This window comes from Chamaea fasciata, unplaced genomic scaffold (assembly GCF_029207755.1).
Source record: "Chamaea fasciata isolate MVZ Bird 193981 ecotype frontalis unplaced genomic scaffold, bChaFas1.0.hap1 SCAF_2, whole genome shotgun sequence".
NCBI classification, from domain to species: domain Eukaryota; kingdom Metazoa; phylum Chordata; class Aves; order Passeriformes; family Sylviidae; genus Chamaea; species Chamaea fasciata.
In genome coordinates this window covers 50,811,489-50,827,810 of record NW_027094087.1, presented here as the reverse complement: position 1 = coordinate 50,827,810, position 16,322 = coordinate 50,811,489, and the positions used below count along the sequence as shown (strand labels likewise).

General features: G+C 39.0%; 1 protein-coding gene and 1 long non-coding RNA gene across 2 annotated transcripts in view; one reads left to right on the top strand and one right to left on the bottom strand.

The window, feature by feature from the left end:
- Positions 1-16,322, top strand: part of TRPC4 (transient receptor potential cation channel subfamily C member 4) — a 132,328-nt gene that overhangs the window by 21,429 nt on the left and 94,577 nt on the right. The gene's annotated exons all lie outside the window — the stretch shown is intronic.
- On the bottom strand, positions 779-3,699 carry LOC136285938 (uncharacterized). The gene is made up of 3 exons (XR_010719600.1): positions 3,522-3,699; positions 2,323-2,407; positions 779-2,181 (listed from the first exon to the last, which is right to left on the bottom strand). It is a non-coding gene; the product is annotated as an uncharacterized lncRNA (long non-coding RNA).

Here is a 16,322-nt window from a genome sequence, read left to right as displayed (position 1 = left end):
GAGGTTTGCTTCATGTAAAATGGTACTACTCTAGGAAAGATGATAAGCCTTTCATAAGCCAGTTACATTCAATCTTTTATATTCCCTGTGATTTCAAAACATCACTTAGAATGCTGTGCAGGGGAAAGTCTTCAGAGTACTGTTAAATCCCAATAAACCTTACTGAGATTTAAGTAAGTGATGGACTGCTTGCTGAATCAAGGATAGTCTTCTAGCTCTGTCTGTAGGACTGTTTTTTGTGAAAATACATTTGCTATTTATAGTTATACTGATGTCCCTCCTCTAAATTTTATTCATCACAGGTGCCATTTTTGACAAAAAAATCACTGGCCCTACTCATAGCAGCCATGTGCGAGCAAATGAAGGGAAGAGCAAAGTAAGAGTGTATGTTTTCTGCAGTGTCCCCAGCAATGCTTCAGTTCCACTGTCCCTTGGCATTTCTCCCCAAAGTCTCATACACTGCCCCACAAGATTCCACTGAGGTAACTCAGTCAGGCCAAAGATCTGCTGGTGTGTGAATCTCAGAAAGGCAACTGGCATCTGTGTGCCATCCTTCCATCAAGGATACAGGCAGTAGAAGGCTCTGGCTCTTCATGCCATGCTCCTGTTCAAAACCTGTCCTTCACTTCGACAGACATAGTTTAGATATAACAGGAAACATGGAAACACTCAGGCAAACATTTGGCTTACTGGCCTGAAAAAGGACGTAGGGTTTTTTTCCCTTTTTTGGGAGATGTGGAGGAAGGAATGTTTCCCTGCTGGGAGGGGATTTCATTTTGTTGCTTTCTCCAGTGTCCTTAGCAGCTGAAGAAATCATGCTTGGTAGGACAGTCTCACAGGGTGCCATTTGGCTTTTATGGATGAAATTCTAGTTAGGCTAGGATCAAATGCTGTTGGCATAGCATCATATTTACTTTTGAGGAGTCCTAGGGAGGTCTATGGTTGGACAGCTTTCCATGACTTGTTCAGTCTTTCACTGGTTCCCTGCGTTGTGATCCAGCTATCTAAAACCCAGCTCCTTCACTACAGATCATTGGCAGAATTTCTCTCTGGACAGTGCTGTGGCGGTTTGCTAAATTGCCGTGGGCTCTGTGGTCATGGAAACTTGAAGACATGTGAGTCTGACTGAGTAAGATGAGCAAAAGCTTTTACCATCCGAGTTGGTAGTCCTCCATGTTCCTTTATCAGGAAACATCATTCTTGGTGTTCCACACTGACATTGTCTCCCAAGTACATCTGCTCCTCTGTGCAGCACACACAGCTATAAGAACCATTTTCCCCTGTCCACCAGAATTAGTGTGTCCCCTCTGAGCCAGCCTGGGATGGTTGCCAAGTTCATTCTGACACATCAGCATAGACATAATGAAAATTCATAAAACTGTGTTCCATCTAAAATCCCAGAGAGGTGCATATTGATTCTAAGCACAGGTCTTAAAGATGTAATTTTAAATTCTTCTATAACTGGTAAGTCTGGAGAATTCTGCTTTTATGTTCTCTATCTGAAGCTGCTTTAGCACTGTCTGGACTACATAACCTTGTTTAGTGATAGCTGCAGAATTCTTGCGTCTTGTAAGATGATAATGTGTTCAGCAAATTTCATCTAGTGTGGCTGATACAGTCTTGTAATAAAATATAATTTGGTCTTTACAATTGGAGAAACAGATCTTCCCAGGTAATAGTTACTTTCCTTTGCTGTTGCTACTACTACTAAATTGTTTTTCCTGGCACTGCATGCCCAAGGGTGTCTGTAGATCTTAAAGGTAACCAAACACAGCAAAATAGCCTCATCAGTATCATGTAGGCTTTGAAGGTGAAGGGAGCCAAAAGGGCTGTGGTTCCTTGTGGAGATGTGATTTGTGAGATTCCACAGGGGTCAGGGAGGAAGAGAGGAGAAGGACATGGCCCCTTTCATGGTGTAACAAGAAGCATGGGGTCTCAGTGCTGCTGATGGGCAGCTTTGTGACTCTGACAGCTTTCCTTGTCCTCCCCTTCTCCACATAGCAAATCCATGAGTGACTCTTCATATGAATGATGACCAACACTTTCAATCAAATAAAAGCTAATCTCCCCTGTCACATTTGCGCTAAGACAGCAGAGACAGGACTTCAGTCCCACTCTCTGAACCATCAGCTGCCTTGGTGCCACTGTGAAAGTCAATAAAAATTCATCCTCAGACTTCATCTGTAAAAGAGAGATAATCTTTCATTCAGGGAACAATTTCAGGTGAGGTTTGCTGTCAGCACTGTGCCTCTCTGGGGAGGGTGTGCTGTCCCACTGGCACTGCTGCAGCAGAGACACAGTGCCAAACACTTGAAGACAGACCTGAAATTGAGCTCGTTTGTTGTTTCTATTTCCAGCTGGTTTTTAAGGCTTCTCACAGGGGCTGTGGAGTCCAGAACTGTACTTGCTAGAAAACAAAGTACAATAATTCTTTCATTATTTATATTTTCACGAGTAGTAACAGCAGACTATAGAATGTATATCTTGCAATGACTGTACTTTGAACTCATCACTGTCACATTACTTCAGTATGTATATGAGCGTCACTGCCATATATCACAAACAGGAAAATAATTTCCCGTCAATCAAAAGAATAGGAATGAAATTAAAATGAATGCTACAGGTTTTCCCTTTCGAGCATCTTGCTTTTGCCTCTTCTAATGTCACTTTTTAGAGAAAAGTGTTCTAATAAGTGTATCATACGATTAAAAATATTAGAATCTTACCTTTATTTGAGCTGCAATATTGGAGTAAATTAGGAAAACTAAGGAAAATGTAGCTAGTTTTATTCAATATTTCTTCATTTGCTCTTTTCTCTCTTCTCTGTGATTAATCTTCAATATGTAGTGTAAAACTGTGTCATTCCTGATTAGCTTTTACAGTTAGATAATGTTTAACAGTTACATTCTTCACAGAACTGTGAGAGAAAACTTCTGTCTTTTTATGATATGTTCTCTGCGAAGACTTAAATTTACTGATACTGTTTATTATTCCTGCTTTTATTTAGCTGATTAGCAGTTTCCGTTATCCTGCAGCCTCATCTATCCTTCAGGCAATGGAAACCAAAGTACAACTGAGGTAAATTTTTTACCAAGCAAACCAAAACCACACAACCAAACAAAAAGTGATCTTCACACGCAGCTGTCAGTAAAAACTGTGTGAAAACGTTGTTCTCAATTCAATATGCTTGGCAATTTGTGGTGTGCATTCCTGCTAGTAGGAAATGTTTAGAGGCATTTGCTCAAAGCCCTTGATAACATAGTTTAATGTTGGATCAGCCCTGGAGTGTTCAGATAGTTGGACTAGATGATATTTGTAGATCCCTTTCAGCTAAAATACTTCTGTTGTATTCTATTTGTATTTCTAGTCTATTCTAATTCTAATTCTATTCTATTGTAGACCTGTCCCACTGGTTGCGTCTCTTTGCCCAAAAGCAAAGATAAAAACAATAATACATAAATCTTATGGCTGTCTTACCTCAGTGCAAGGTTGAATACAGCTGAAGCATATTTTTTACCCACCTCTGTAGACAGGAAACAGGACACTGAGGAAGATCAAAGCCTCATTTTTATTGTAGAGGTCAGGATACCCAGGGAGGACAAGTAATGCACTTCGTCTGCATAGAACTACTGGGCAAGCCATGTCCAGCCAAATGTGGGCAGTGTGGTTCCCTGCTCTGTCTTTGATCTGTGCCTGGAGCCCAGGACTCAGGAGAAAGTTGCAAATGGTTTCACTCCAGCCTCTCAGCATGTGTGAGTGGAACAGTCCAGCACTGGCTAAATTCTCTCAGCATGAGGGTGTTCTCTGGCCTCAGTGGGTCAGAGGCCCTCACTTTCTAGAAGAGGGTGCAGCATCACCTGTGACAGCATTTCAGTGAGCAGCAGCACAGGATGGTTGGCAGATGTTCACAGGCAGCAAGGACGGTGGCAGACCTGCGTTAGATTAGGGCATAGTAAGAATCAGTGAACTCCTAAACAAGGCCTGAACCAACATTTCTTGTGCTACGGAGATCATTTAGTGATGCTGCTGTGGTGTCTGTTGCAGTGCATCTGGGCTATTGCTAGTTCTGTCTTCTGTGTGAGGGTCTTTACATGAGCAAAACAGCTACTGAGGAAATGAATCAGCATTGCATGGTTTGGCTCTTGGTTTACTTCAGGCAGTTAAACATGGGCACGTGGGACTTTTTAAAAAAAATTCTGGTTCCATTAAGGTATAATGAACCTCGCCTGACTGTGCTTTATGCAGATCACCTGAATCTTTTATAGCTGCCATTTGCATATTTCATATAAAGAACCCTGAATCTCTATGTGGCATTTCTCTGACGTTATCAAAAAAATATGAAGTTCTTCCTTGCGAGACCTAGTGTGGAAATATACAAGGGATGGAAATTTCTTTTAATGTAATTTGGTGTGTGTGGGTCTTAATGGCTATGTGAATGCTTTTTATCACATACACTGTTTTTGTAACTTTATGTTCTGATCCAAAAATCCATTTAGTGTCTCTATTCCAATCTTTTATCACATAATTAAAATCGATTTTGGTCTTTAAATATGTAATCCATAACAGAAGTGTCATCACTTTGCATAATACACATAAAAATATATTGATAAGTATTCAAATATAAATATATATTATATAATATAAATACTCCAGTAGGAATGCAGACCTATATATGTATAAGATGCTCCTTATATGGTAGGAGTATCTTCAGTGATCACATTTTCTCAGGTATTTCATATTACAGTTTGTTCTGTGTCCACAGATTTGATACTGTGTGCTTAGAACTGAAGAGTTAAAAAAGTTTACCTCACTGCATCTGAAATCTGAAGTAAAAAAATAGTGAACATAATTATTTCTGCTAATGAGATTCTTGAGTTTTCATTCAGTGTAAATAAAAGTCAGTAAAACCAAGAGATAGTAAAAACAAGACAAATTAAAATTCCATCCACATTTAGCAGAAAAACTGATATCAGAATTTTATTTTGGATGAAAGCTTCAGGGGGAGATTATTACTCCAGAATGTGGAAATAATCAGTTTAGATATCTTTGGAACAATGTCTCCAAAATTTTTAGTTATTTGATTTTTTTGTTTCATTTAAAAATTATTTAAATGCACTATTAATGTCAAAATTGTAACACTTTTTAAATTTTTTGATTCATCAATGTATTCTCTTCCCACACTTTAATCTCTCAGCATTTTATCTTCTTGAGTAATACTGAAATTGTCTGCTTTGGAACAGGGTTCAATTTTGAAACTTTGAAATCCCTAGTAAAATGGCATTTTGATCCTTTGCAAAGCCTCAGTCTGTCATTAAATAATGACCCCAAACTAAAAGGCTTTGTTAGTATTTCAGCATGGAGATTTCATCCTTTTTCTTTTTTTGGAAGCACATTGTTAAACAGTCTTTATCTAGTAAGAGATGATTAGCACATTCATTAGCTGTTTGAACAGTTTATATGATGACAGATTTTTAATGTAATCTGAGTTATGAATTATTGACATAAAACATGTTAGGTATGGAAATCTGCAAAGAAGAGATGGGCTAAGTAGTACACTCAGACTAGCCAGCTATTACAAGTATTGTGTATTTCAGGCTGGCTTTCTGGGCAGCTGGCATAAAGTTGCCACCTCTGTCTCAGTCTTTGCAGGTTATTAAATTTTGCTGAAAAATTACTTTTTGGTAAGTAATAGAATAGATAAACAGAGTAGTGAGAGTCAAACTGTATGCAAATTGCTCTAAATTTGCATGAGTTTTCCAAGAAATGGAATACCCAGGGCTCTGTGCCTCTGAGTTGAAGGTTTTCTGTACTGAGAGGAGGAGGGAAAGAAAGTGCCCGGGCAGCAGTCTGTTCACATTAGCTTTATTTTCCTGAACATTTCCTTGGGTTGTTTCTGTGCTGGGTAAGATAGCAGAGATCAGCTAGTACAATTTATCTGTTACACACTCTCTCTTCTCTTAGAGAGGTTAAATTAAATAGTTCCCGCAGCTCTGTCTGCAGCAATATTCCATGCCTGGAGGTACACCAAGGTGGAACAAGTAGCTACACTGGGAAATGTAAGAACAAATTATCTAATGAAACTTTAACTTCAAAATAATATGAAGAATTATAGAATCACAGAATATTCTGAGTTGGAAGGGTCCCACTGGGATCATCAGTGTCCAGATTCTGGCCCTGCACAAGACCATCCCAAGAGTCCTGTGCCCTCATATGCCCAAGAGCACAGTCCAATCGCTTCTTAACTCTTGTCAGGCTGGTGCTGTGACCACTTACCTGGAGAGCTGTTCCAGTGCCCAACCACCCTCTGGGTGAAAAATCTTTTTCTAATATCCAACCTAAACCTCCCCTGACACAACTTTAGGCTATTCCCTTGAGTTCTGTCACCACAGAGAGGAAATCTGTGCCTTCCCCTCCTCTTCCTCTCATGAGGAAGTTGTAACTGCAATGAGTTCTCCCCTCAATCTCCTCCAGGCTGAACAGATCTAGTGACCTCAGCAACTCCTCATTCAGCTTCCCCTCAAGGCCCTTCACTGTCTTCAAAGCCCAAGAAGGAAAAAGAGAGAAAAAAAAAAAAAAACAACAAAAAAACAAACAAAAAAAACCCCCAAAAACCCCCCAAAAACCCAACAAACCAAGAAAGAAGTTTATTTTTATTGGCAGATTTGACAACACCATGTCTGAGTTATGGTCTCCACAATGTGGAATTGTGTTGATAACCAGCCTTTATTTCCACTATTTCTTTTCAAGCTCAGCTGGTTCCTGCTCCACACCATGAGGAGCTACATATTCATATCACAAGCTGGAGGTCACATTTGATTCAGTAACAGCAAATAAATCCAGCAGCAAACATAGGTCTGACCAAAATACAGAGGAGAGAAGAAGGCGTGTCTCCACACACTGCTCACGTGACATCTACATGTACTACACAGGCACTGGTAGGATCCCAGGGAAAGAGCTGTACAGCCGTGTGCTGGCATTCCCACCACCCAACACAAGGACAGTAGGTGCTTCCTGACATTAATGGAGGACTGAATCCACTCTTAGCCTACCAGCACAGCTTCACTGTCTTCATTCAGAAAGGCTGCAGGGAGTGGTATTTATTTTAGATTATAATTGCAGGGTTTCTCTTCTTTCATACAAAGGAAATCAGCAAAGCAGAGATTATTGCTCCAGCTTTAATTAGGTATTTCCACACCGTCTAGCTTTCAGGTTATTGTTTTCCCAGTAACTCTGCTGCTCTTCTGTTGAAGTAGAGGTGGTAAAAAGAACTGGAGCATTTGGAGATGACGTACAATGTGCAGTCAGTGAGTAAATGGCACTGATTCATTAAAAAAGCCCCATAACAATCTCAAATAAACATGAGAAGTAAAGAATTTTGACATGATCCAGAGAGGGAAGAAAACCTGTAATTAATTAGAAGCCTTCAGTCATTCCACGCACTTCTTGTTTAGCTTTGGAGAGATGTCTTTCAAATATTTTCCTCAAATACTTAGGTCATTTAGCTGGTTGAGAGAGGCCTTACTCACCAGTAAACACAGTATACTTTTAAAAAATGCTATGGCAACAGACAAGTGCTTTTGTTGGTGTAATTACATCATTGTGGTAGGATACTGGAATTACTTTGGAGAGTCCCCTGATACATGAGACTTACCCCACATCCCATTCTTTATGAAGCATATTTTGTCGAGGGTGCAATCTTCTGAAGGGATTTGGTGATGGTTCTGGTGCTCTCCTCCTAAAACATTTTATTCTTCCTTCCTGGTAGTGAAGGCTTTCTTTCTCCACACTTTCTCCAGTCTGCAGTGGATTGCACCCTTTTTCTTCCAGCTTTCTTCAGCTGGTTTTCCTGGGTGCTGGCATCTGAATTTCCCAAGCTATTGTACTGGATCTCATCCTTCCCCGCTCTGAAGGTTTGGATCACTCTCTGACCGCTTGCAGTCCTGAATTAGTGACATCTTCCCACATGAGCGCATTTCCTTTGTCTCACTCTGGTCTCATCCTTATTGTTGATCAATGACCTCAATCCATTCCTGACTATCTTGTAATTTAAACTTGCTGTTCAGTAGAATTTCATCATAAAATCAATGGTGATGTTGTGTCCTGCTTTAATAGAGCTAGATGCTTCTCACAATGAATTGGCTGTCTGTGGAAGAGCTTTCTTTGCTTAAAACGTAACAGGAAATACACAGTGCACTAAGCAGCTGTTTTCACAGCTTATTGTCAAGGGTAAACATGTCATGTAGTCGACCATGATCTTTTTTTGGATCCACAAGGAAGAAGCTGTGATATATTAGAGGTGTTGAAGTTCTGTTACATGGCAGCTATGCTTTGTGTACATGCTGCAAGGTTAGCTGTTTCTAAACATTTATTTTTGTCGTTTCCTATGTGTTCTTACTGTCTCTTTAAGGCAGTTGTGTGGGAATGAAATGTTTAGTGCTGAAGGATCAGATCCAAAAATAGAAAAGAAATAGTTCTGAACATAAGCAATGTTCTGAAGTACAAAGCCTAATCATAAATATAATTGTTAAAAATAGGAAATGGTGGTAGAAATACTAGTGATGTATTTGTTTCTAGAACTTATTTCTTCTGTATCCAGTAAGATAAGTGTCCTGGAGAAAGTGTATGAAATAATGTGAAATTAAAGGTTGTAAATTAATGTTTCACTCTACAAGGTTTTAAAGGCTGTAGTGCACTCTCCATTGCAGCAGAAAGTCTGGAGAATCCTGCTTTCTGGCTGCTCTCATGGCCAAATTATTTGCAAAAATAAAAGCAAAATTTGCAGAACCTGACATCTGGAATTTGCTCGTTCTAAGCTATACCAGCTGAAAACCCTATCAATAGAAGTATAGGATTTTAAAATCGAATTAATTATTTAATTAATTATTTGCAAGTCCTGTGGTTGTTGAAGGTGGCTCTTCCTAAATAACATGTAAGAATACTTGTGTTGATGTTGCATCCAAAGTGCTCTCTTTCTGGAGGGGTGGTATGTGGGGCAGTTGTTGATGTTTCAGTTTACAAGGCAAAGGGTTGTGGAATGTTTTGAGTCTTGATTTAGGAGCAGGAACAAACCCTGCGGCTGCTCGAGAAGAATATTCTAAGCTGAGAAGCAAAACATTCCACGGTCCTTAACCAACTCAAAACATCATCTGACCTTCACAGTGGCATGAATGAAAGATTTAAAATCCAAGAATTGTACCGTTTTAGATCTGAGTTCTCCAATGCGTCTGACATTGTCATATGGTGATGCTGTAATTTTAAGTTACATGTTGTACCAAGGACATTATGTTCACCTAACAAGAAAGGGAAAAATAAGTTTTCTGGAGTCATAATTCTTTTTGTATAAAGAGTATGTAAATGGCTACAGGGTTTTCAGTTAAAGTTGTTAATATAAATTCATTTTATAATAGATGAAAAGATTAAGAAAGTTTCCTTGAAGAAATTATTTTAGAGTCTCACAAAACTGATAAAATGTGTCAAGCTTCAGGGTAATTACTTTAAAAGATGAATTAAACTAAGACCTGTTTTAATTAAGTTTTAAGTTACAAATAATATATCAAGTGTAAAAACTGGGCATGTCACAGTTTTTTTTTTACAAATACAATTGTTGAAGTTGTTATAAAGGTTAATATTAATTCCAAAGTGCAAAACAACTCTAAATCCATAAATATGTGTATTACAGATCTAAATTGCCATCTATCCAAACACAGTTTAATGCATGATTAAACTGTCTCCTGCTGCCTTTCATTACTCATGTGTCCCACATGGAAAGAATTTGTAGGCTAAATCCATTTTCTGGATGACATACTAAAAGTCTTTCTAATTCATTTACGCATGTCTAAATCCAAACAGATCAGCATCAGCATCCCTTGTAGCCCACAAGGTCTCCAGGAGGAATTAATCTGATCCTAAAGAAAGTATCTAAGATACGCATATGAGGAATCTGTAGCAGCCTGTTTCACTAAACTGTCTGTGAAGGAGGACTCCCCTTAGTTAATCAACTAAATTTAACTAAGACTACTGTGGACAACTAAATTTAGACAACCAAACTTAGGTGGGAGGAATTCCTCCACAACAGTTTACATGCCAGTTAGAAATGATGATCTCACTGTCGTGGGCAAAGATGAAACCGACTGTTTGTCTTGGTGCGAGTGAAGAAATAGTATCAGGACATGGGAAGCTTTCACAATTGTCCAATTTTGTGTCTGTCTTGAGAAGTTACTCGCATTAGTCATTCCACTATGTTCCTCATGTGTTTCACTTTCAAATTTACTGATACTCATTGTACTATCATTTTCATGGTTAGATTCTTTTCTTTGCCTGTGTCTTCTCACTCGAGTTGAAATATGTTAACCAATAAGCTGATTATGCTCTTAAACTGGGTGGCCCTGGGTACACTTGTAGTGTGAATTCATGGCCAGAGAGCAGGAAAAGTACAGAAAAAAGTCTTGGCTTTTTTCCAAGTATGTTTCTTGCATAGCATGGGATACAGGGCACTTGTAGTTCCATTTGCTCTTCCTTACATCTTCTATTATATTCCAAAGTAACCTGTACAAAAGCCACCATGGTTGCTTTGTGTTTCAGGTGTTATCTTCTAGGTATTCCATCAAAATCAATTATATAGGTAAGGAGGTATGTAATGCATGCTTTATTTGTTGCCTCGGTGGAAGTTGTCATTCAGAACATTTAATTTTAGTTACATTTTTTTCTTGATTTATAATCTTGGGGTTGAGGAGCTGGAACTATTTACCAGTTGGCTGACAAAAGCTTAGAACTCTGCACTTGGCAACTGATTTGTTTGAGATAGAGAGTGATGGTGTTATAGGAGTGGTAATTATTTGTAGTGCATTAACTTGATGCAATTTGACAGCCTTTTCCTTTTATATTGCAAGTGTGATGGAATAGTCTTTGGAGTTTGATTGTTCTGCAGAAGTCCAGCTATTTTAAAAAGTCATAACTTTTAAAGGTTGTTTAAGCAGCAGAAAATATCTCAGATCCCCTTTGTCTGACATCCTTATTTCTATCCTCCACCTGCATTTTGTAAAATAAGCAAGTAGAAGATTCAAGTCTTATGAATGTATTTTCAGAGGAAGACTCCATTATGAAGACTCCATCATTCCAAATGATGTCTGCAATTTAGAATATTGCCATGTCTCTTGAAGCAAAGATTTGAGAAGAACAAAGTTCTCTCTCATGTGAGGAGCTTTTTTTAGATTTCTTCTAATAATCAGAAATAGTATCAAAATACATTGTAGCACTATTCAGGCATTGGTAGGTGGTGTGTGGAGAACATTGTCTTAAGAAAAAGAATATACAAAGCACCTTTATTCACAGTCAGCATAGTGGTAACAGTTAAGCACATTTGCTTCTAAAAAGGCCACATGTTAAGTAATTCAGGAACTCTCACAATTTCCTAGATGAGAGAGGTGGTTCTGACTTGCAGATAAACAGAAGCAATTGGAAATCCCTCAATTATTGTTCCTAGGATATAAGTATAAAATCATTTTGTTTTGTCCTGTCATATGAAGCAATATATAACCATCAAGGTTGACTTGCAGAATTTCTGAAGAATAGTTAAAAAGCCCATAGTACTCTACGCCTGTTGGTCCATTATGTATAACTGTTACAAAATTAGAAAAACAGCCGCAGAGGTTTGTTTTCAATCAAGAAGGAGGAAAAAAAGAAAAAGTAGCTGGAGACAAATCATTCTTGACTTGTTGAGGTCAGTACAAGTCATGGATAGAGTTTAAGACCTATAATTTTTGAAGTCTGTCGTGGTATCCAAAAAAGAATAACTTTTTTTAATTATCATATTCTGCTTACTTGATCTGTACTACAGAATACATAGAAAGCATAAATCTAAATTCTTTTCAATGCATGTTCAAAATTAACATTATGCACTTGCAGAACGACATTTTTCTATGGCAAATGATAATCAAAAAATTTAAAGGGTAAAAAATTACATTGTAATTTTCACTTCATATTCTTGATTTGTAGACCATGTAATAAATTTGAGTATGCTCTCAGTACAGTCCTCTGTTATGATTCTAACTTTGTGTTTGGTAAAAGGCCTACCAGAAAGTTTCTATTTTATCTCTTGAGCCTTAATTCTAGCAGCATTATGAATGCAGAACTGAGCACCGGTTCTTTCAGGCAAGTGGTCTAAGCACTAGTCTTTGGCATCATGCTCTTGTCCCCTCTCCCTGTTGTAGTCAATTTTGAATTTTTTTTAAATGAAAAAATTTAGAAGGAATACTGAGAAGTATCATGTTTCAGAGCAACATTGGGATTAGAATATATGTCTGTAAACAATCTCAGAATGCTTTGTTCAAGATTTCACCAAGTTCTCTGAACACAGAACTATTTTATGAGCATCAAGAGTAACATGTCTTTCTGGTTTGAAATCAGTGATCCAAGATAATTTTCCTGAAAAATGGATTATTATATTTTTACCTTCAAGAGGAAGATTGAGTATCTCACTTGAAGCTTCGAGAACAATTTCCTCTAGATCTGTGAAGAAGGGTGGGGGTGTGGGTCAGGGGCAACTGTCTTTTCACAAAGAAGTGGAGTTTAAATCATAGAATCATTGAACAGTTTGGGTTGGGAGGGACTCAGCATAGAGAGAAAGAACTTAATCATGCACTAAAGATCATGCTGTTGTATAGGTAACTGAACCCTTCCCTTGATTAAGTTAGGTGCTTCTTGAAGAAAATTAACTTCATGTACCAGCCACCAGGACCCATGGAAATAACTGCAATACTGTCAAATACAAATGGGCTAGGGGGAACTTTCTTAGATATTTAATGATCGGAGCAATTTATGTCAGCCATAAAGTTTCTAAATTGAAAATAAGAGATTGAATTATTGTAGATGCAGCTACGTTAGTCTTGTATCATAACATCGAAGTACCCTCTTAAATGATTTTCCCTCCTACTTTTCCCTCTCCTACCATGCTTTGTTTGGCACTGCAGAGAGGCCTGGAACCTGTGGACTAGATTCCTCTACAGGAAAGACAGATCATTGACTCCAGGTATGTTCCTGCCACACTCCAGCTGCTAATGCTCAGCTTGCAGGACTAGGATAGAGGTCATCTGAGGTAAATCACCTGAAAAACACTGTTCTCAGCAAGGAGCTCTGCTCCTACTGCATTGTGATATTTGCTGAGGCAAATGCAGTCTTAGGGTATTTATTCCTCTAGGAATGACAGCATGAAAAGATAATGCTCAAGCTCCAGTGCACTGTCATGACCCACTCAAGTTTTGCACATGCTTTTGAGGAGCACAGAGCAAGTCTCAATAAGCAGACTGGTGCCTTCCTTACACCTTGGTTCTGCCACATGCAGATCTGTGTGGGAGCAGGTGGTTTTCTGAATATAGCTGAGACACCAGGGCTCGTGTCATGCAGGCACAGGTACACCTGCTCTTGCTTCCTCTTTGGTGGTTGCTCTTGATCAGCCTTGCTTTGCACAGTTAAAAGTAATGTGGCAGAGATTAGCTATTTTAGCAGTCACTCATCTGCTCTCATCAAATCAGACCAGACTTGTAGAAGTAGAGCTGGTTACAGGCCAATTCAATTCCTCACTTCTACCTTCTCACCTGACACAAATTGAAGCTTTGCAGATAACCTACTAACAGTGTTCTCAAGAAAGCTGGCTTAATTTCCCTTATACTTCCTCTTTTTGGTTTATTCTGGTTTGGGTTTGGTTGGGCAGGTTTTTTGAGGGAAAGGGAGTTCAGGGTTTTGGATTTTTTTGGAGGAGAGGTGTGGATAAAATAAGTAGATTGAAGAATGTGAAGAAAAAGGTGAGGATAATGACTTACTTCAGGGATGAGAGATAACATTGAAGCCATCTGATGCTGTTACCCCTGAAAATGTGACAGCAAGATGTTGTGACTGCAGTAGAAATCATTGCCCGTTGTCCCATAGCAATAGGCAAGTATATAGCTAGTTCACCCCAAGTCTTCCTAGTTGATAGATGCCATAGATGAAAACAACTTGGATGAGTGGTTGTCAATAAACAGGCTGTTAGCAAAATTTGCTTAAATAGGTCAGGGTTTAGTATAATTAGAAGTAATGGGGTGTGAGATAGCAAAGTGAAATACCAGCAAAATATCTGGAAAGCATTTTGAATTGTGAAGTGTGTTGGACTGTGAAACATTCTCTCCTAGTGTTGAAATGCATGCATATGTGTCCATCATTTATATTCTGTGCTGTTTTGCCTTTCTAATGTGATATGATAATCATGGATCTATGAAAGTTATTGGGAAATCTTGGCAACTCTAATTTAGCCCTAGCAATATCTATTTCTACTGGGGCAAGTAGTAAGCCAAATATCATAGATTAGAAATAACCAGATGGCAGCCCAGAAGGGCTGTGACGTTTGCTCAAATGTGGAGTAACAGGGTATCAAGCTGTGGGATGATGACACCTGGTTGCCTGTTAGCACTTTGTGTCAAGACAAAATTTTGATTGTCTCAAAAGTGGAGCAGTGCCTCCAACAGCCTCATCTGTGCCAAATGATGGCTGCTAATGTATTATATCTTCATTTTCTTATCAGATATTGATTTAATGGCAGATATTCTTGATTTTACTATTAGTAGCAACAATTGCATGGTAAAATCCACTCGTGCAATGAGGTGAAACTGCAAAGGCATCTCCCATCTGTTGCCAGATGTTGCCAGCAGCCTTGAAGTCTCAGTTTTTGCTGACCCTGTGACACAGTGGGGAGAACAGATGCTTCTTTCCATCTCTTTGCCCCCATGCATGGCTTTCCTACAGACTGCACAGGCAGGGAGCAGTTTGACAGCAACCTCTGTGGTGCTGCAGCTGTCTTAAAGCAGATGGTCTTCATTCTTCCTTCCCCAGCAGACATCTAAATTCAGTGTGCTCCTGGGCTCCTCCTAGTGTCTAACCTGGCAGATGATACCTGCCCTAGAGGCAGCCTGTTCCCTGCCTGTCATGACTTTCACTGGAACCGGATCATAGCTGAGACCTCAGCGTATCATCTTGTGGCCCTGCACATAATATTCAGGCAACTGAATTCTACTCGCCTTGTGGCACTTGCATCCAGGCCCACACAGGGTGTTCATGCAGGTGTCCATAAGTGTGCTAAGTGAGAAAACAGCCTATGACCTATTGGAGCTGACTGGCATGTCGATCCCTAAGGCAAGTCAAATAATTTTGCAAGTACTGCTAGTTTTACTGACTAAAGCTGTGATAAAGTTAGCTAACAGGTATGTGTCTAGTGGTATCTGATATGGCATCCTTCTTGGATTCTACCTGTGGACAAAGAAGGTTATTTTCTATTTGGCCACTTCCCAAGGATTTCTCAGGCATGTAGGATATCTTAAAGGTCATTCTCTGTTTAGAAAATGAATCCCATCCTGGTTATCTACTGACAACAGAGGGAGTTTGGGGACTTATCTCAAGTATCGATGTCTACATTTAGACATGTAACGTAGGTGTCTTAACCCTGAACTGAATCCCACCCACAGTTTTATTCTCCCAAAAGAAGTAGTTTAAGGACATGAGACTGCCTGAAGCAAAAACTTGCCAAAAACTTGCCAGTAAATGATTGTCAAATATATGCAGCACTTTGACACAACTCTCATCCAAACAGTTGGTTGCTTTTCATAAATAAATGAGAGTATACTTTTAGGGTCCACTTCCACTGGGTGTAATTCTCAATTCTGTGTTATTTACTATATTCCAATGGACACATTCTGTTGCATGATCCACTGCCCATCTCTTGATTTTATATTAAAATTTCTTTTCTGGCCAGGTCCTACCAGTTGCTAAGCCTCTGCTCAAAATGGTGGACATTTTTCACGCTTACTGATACCTGTAAAATTCAGGATCCAGATACTCTTGTTCAGTCAAACTGAGTAACTGTTTCTGAGGAGAAGAGTTTTAATAACAGCTGGTATTTCTACCTTGAGGTTGACTTTATGTTTTGAGACATTTAGCTTAAGTTCTCACTGACATGCCACTGTGCAATGAGCTTTGGAACAACTCTGTAAAGGCAATGTCTAAATTATACTACCCTTGAATTAGTCCCATTTGTCTTACTATTTTAGCAAATGAGTGTGATTAGTCTAGAAACAATTCTACCTCTGGAAAACAAATAGCTTGTTTTACCATGAGAATTGTTACTGTGAACAATATTAAAACCTGAGTCAGCATCTCCTTACACAACCAGTGATAAGTGAGCACTCAAGCACAATATGTACCAATGGCAGTTTAATTTTCCCCCTTGTTGCAAGCAGTGGGTGTAAAGAACTCAAAGTATCCATGTTTCAGAAACATGCTATCCCTGATATCGGACA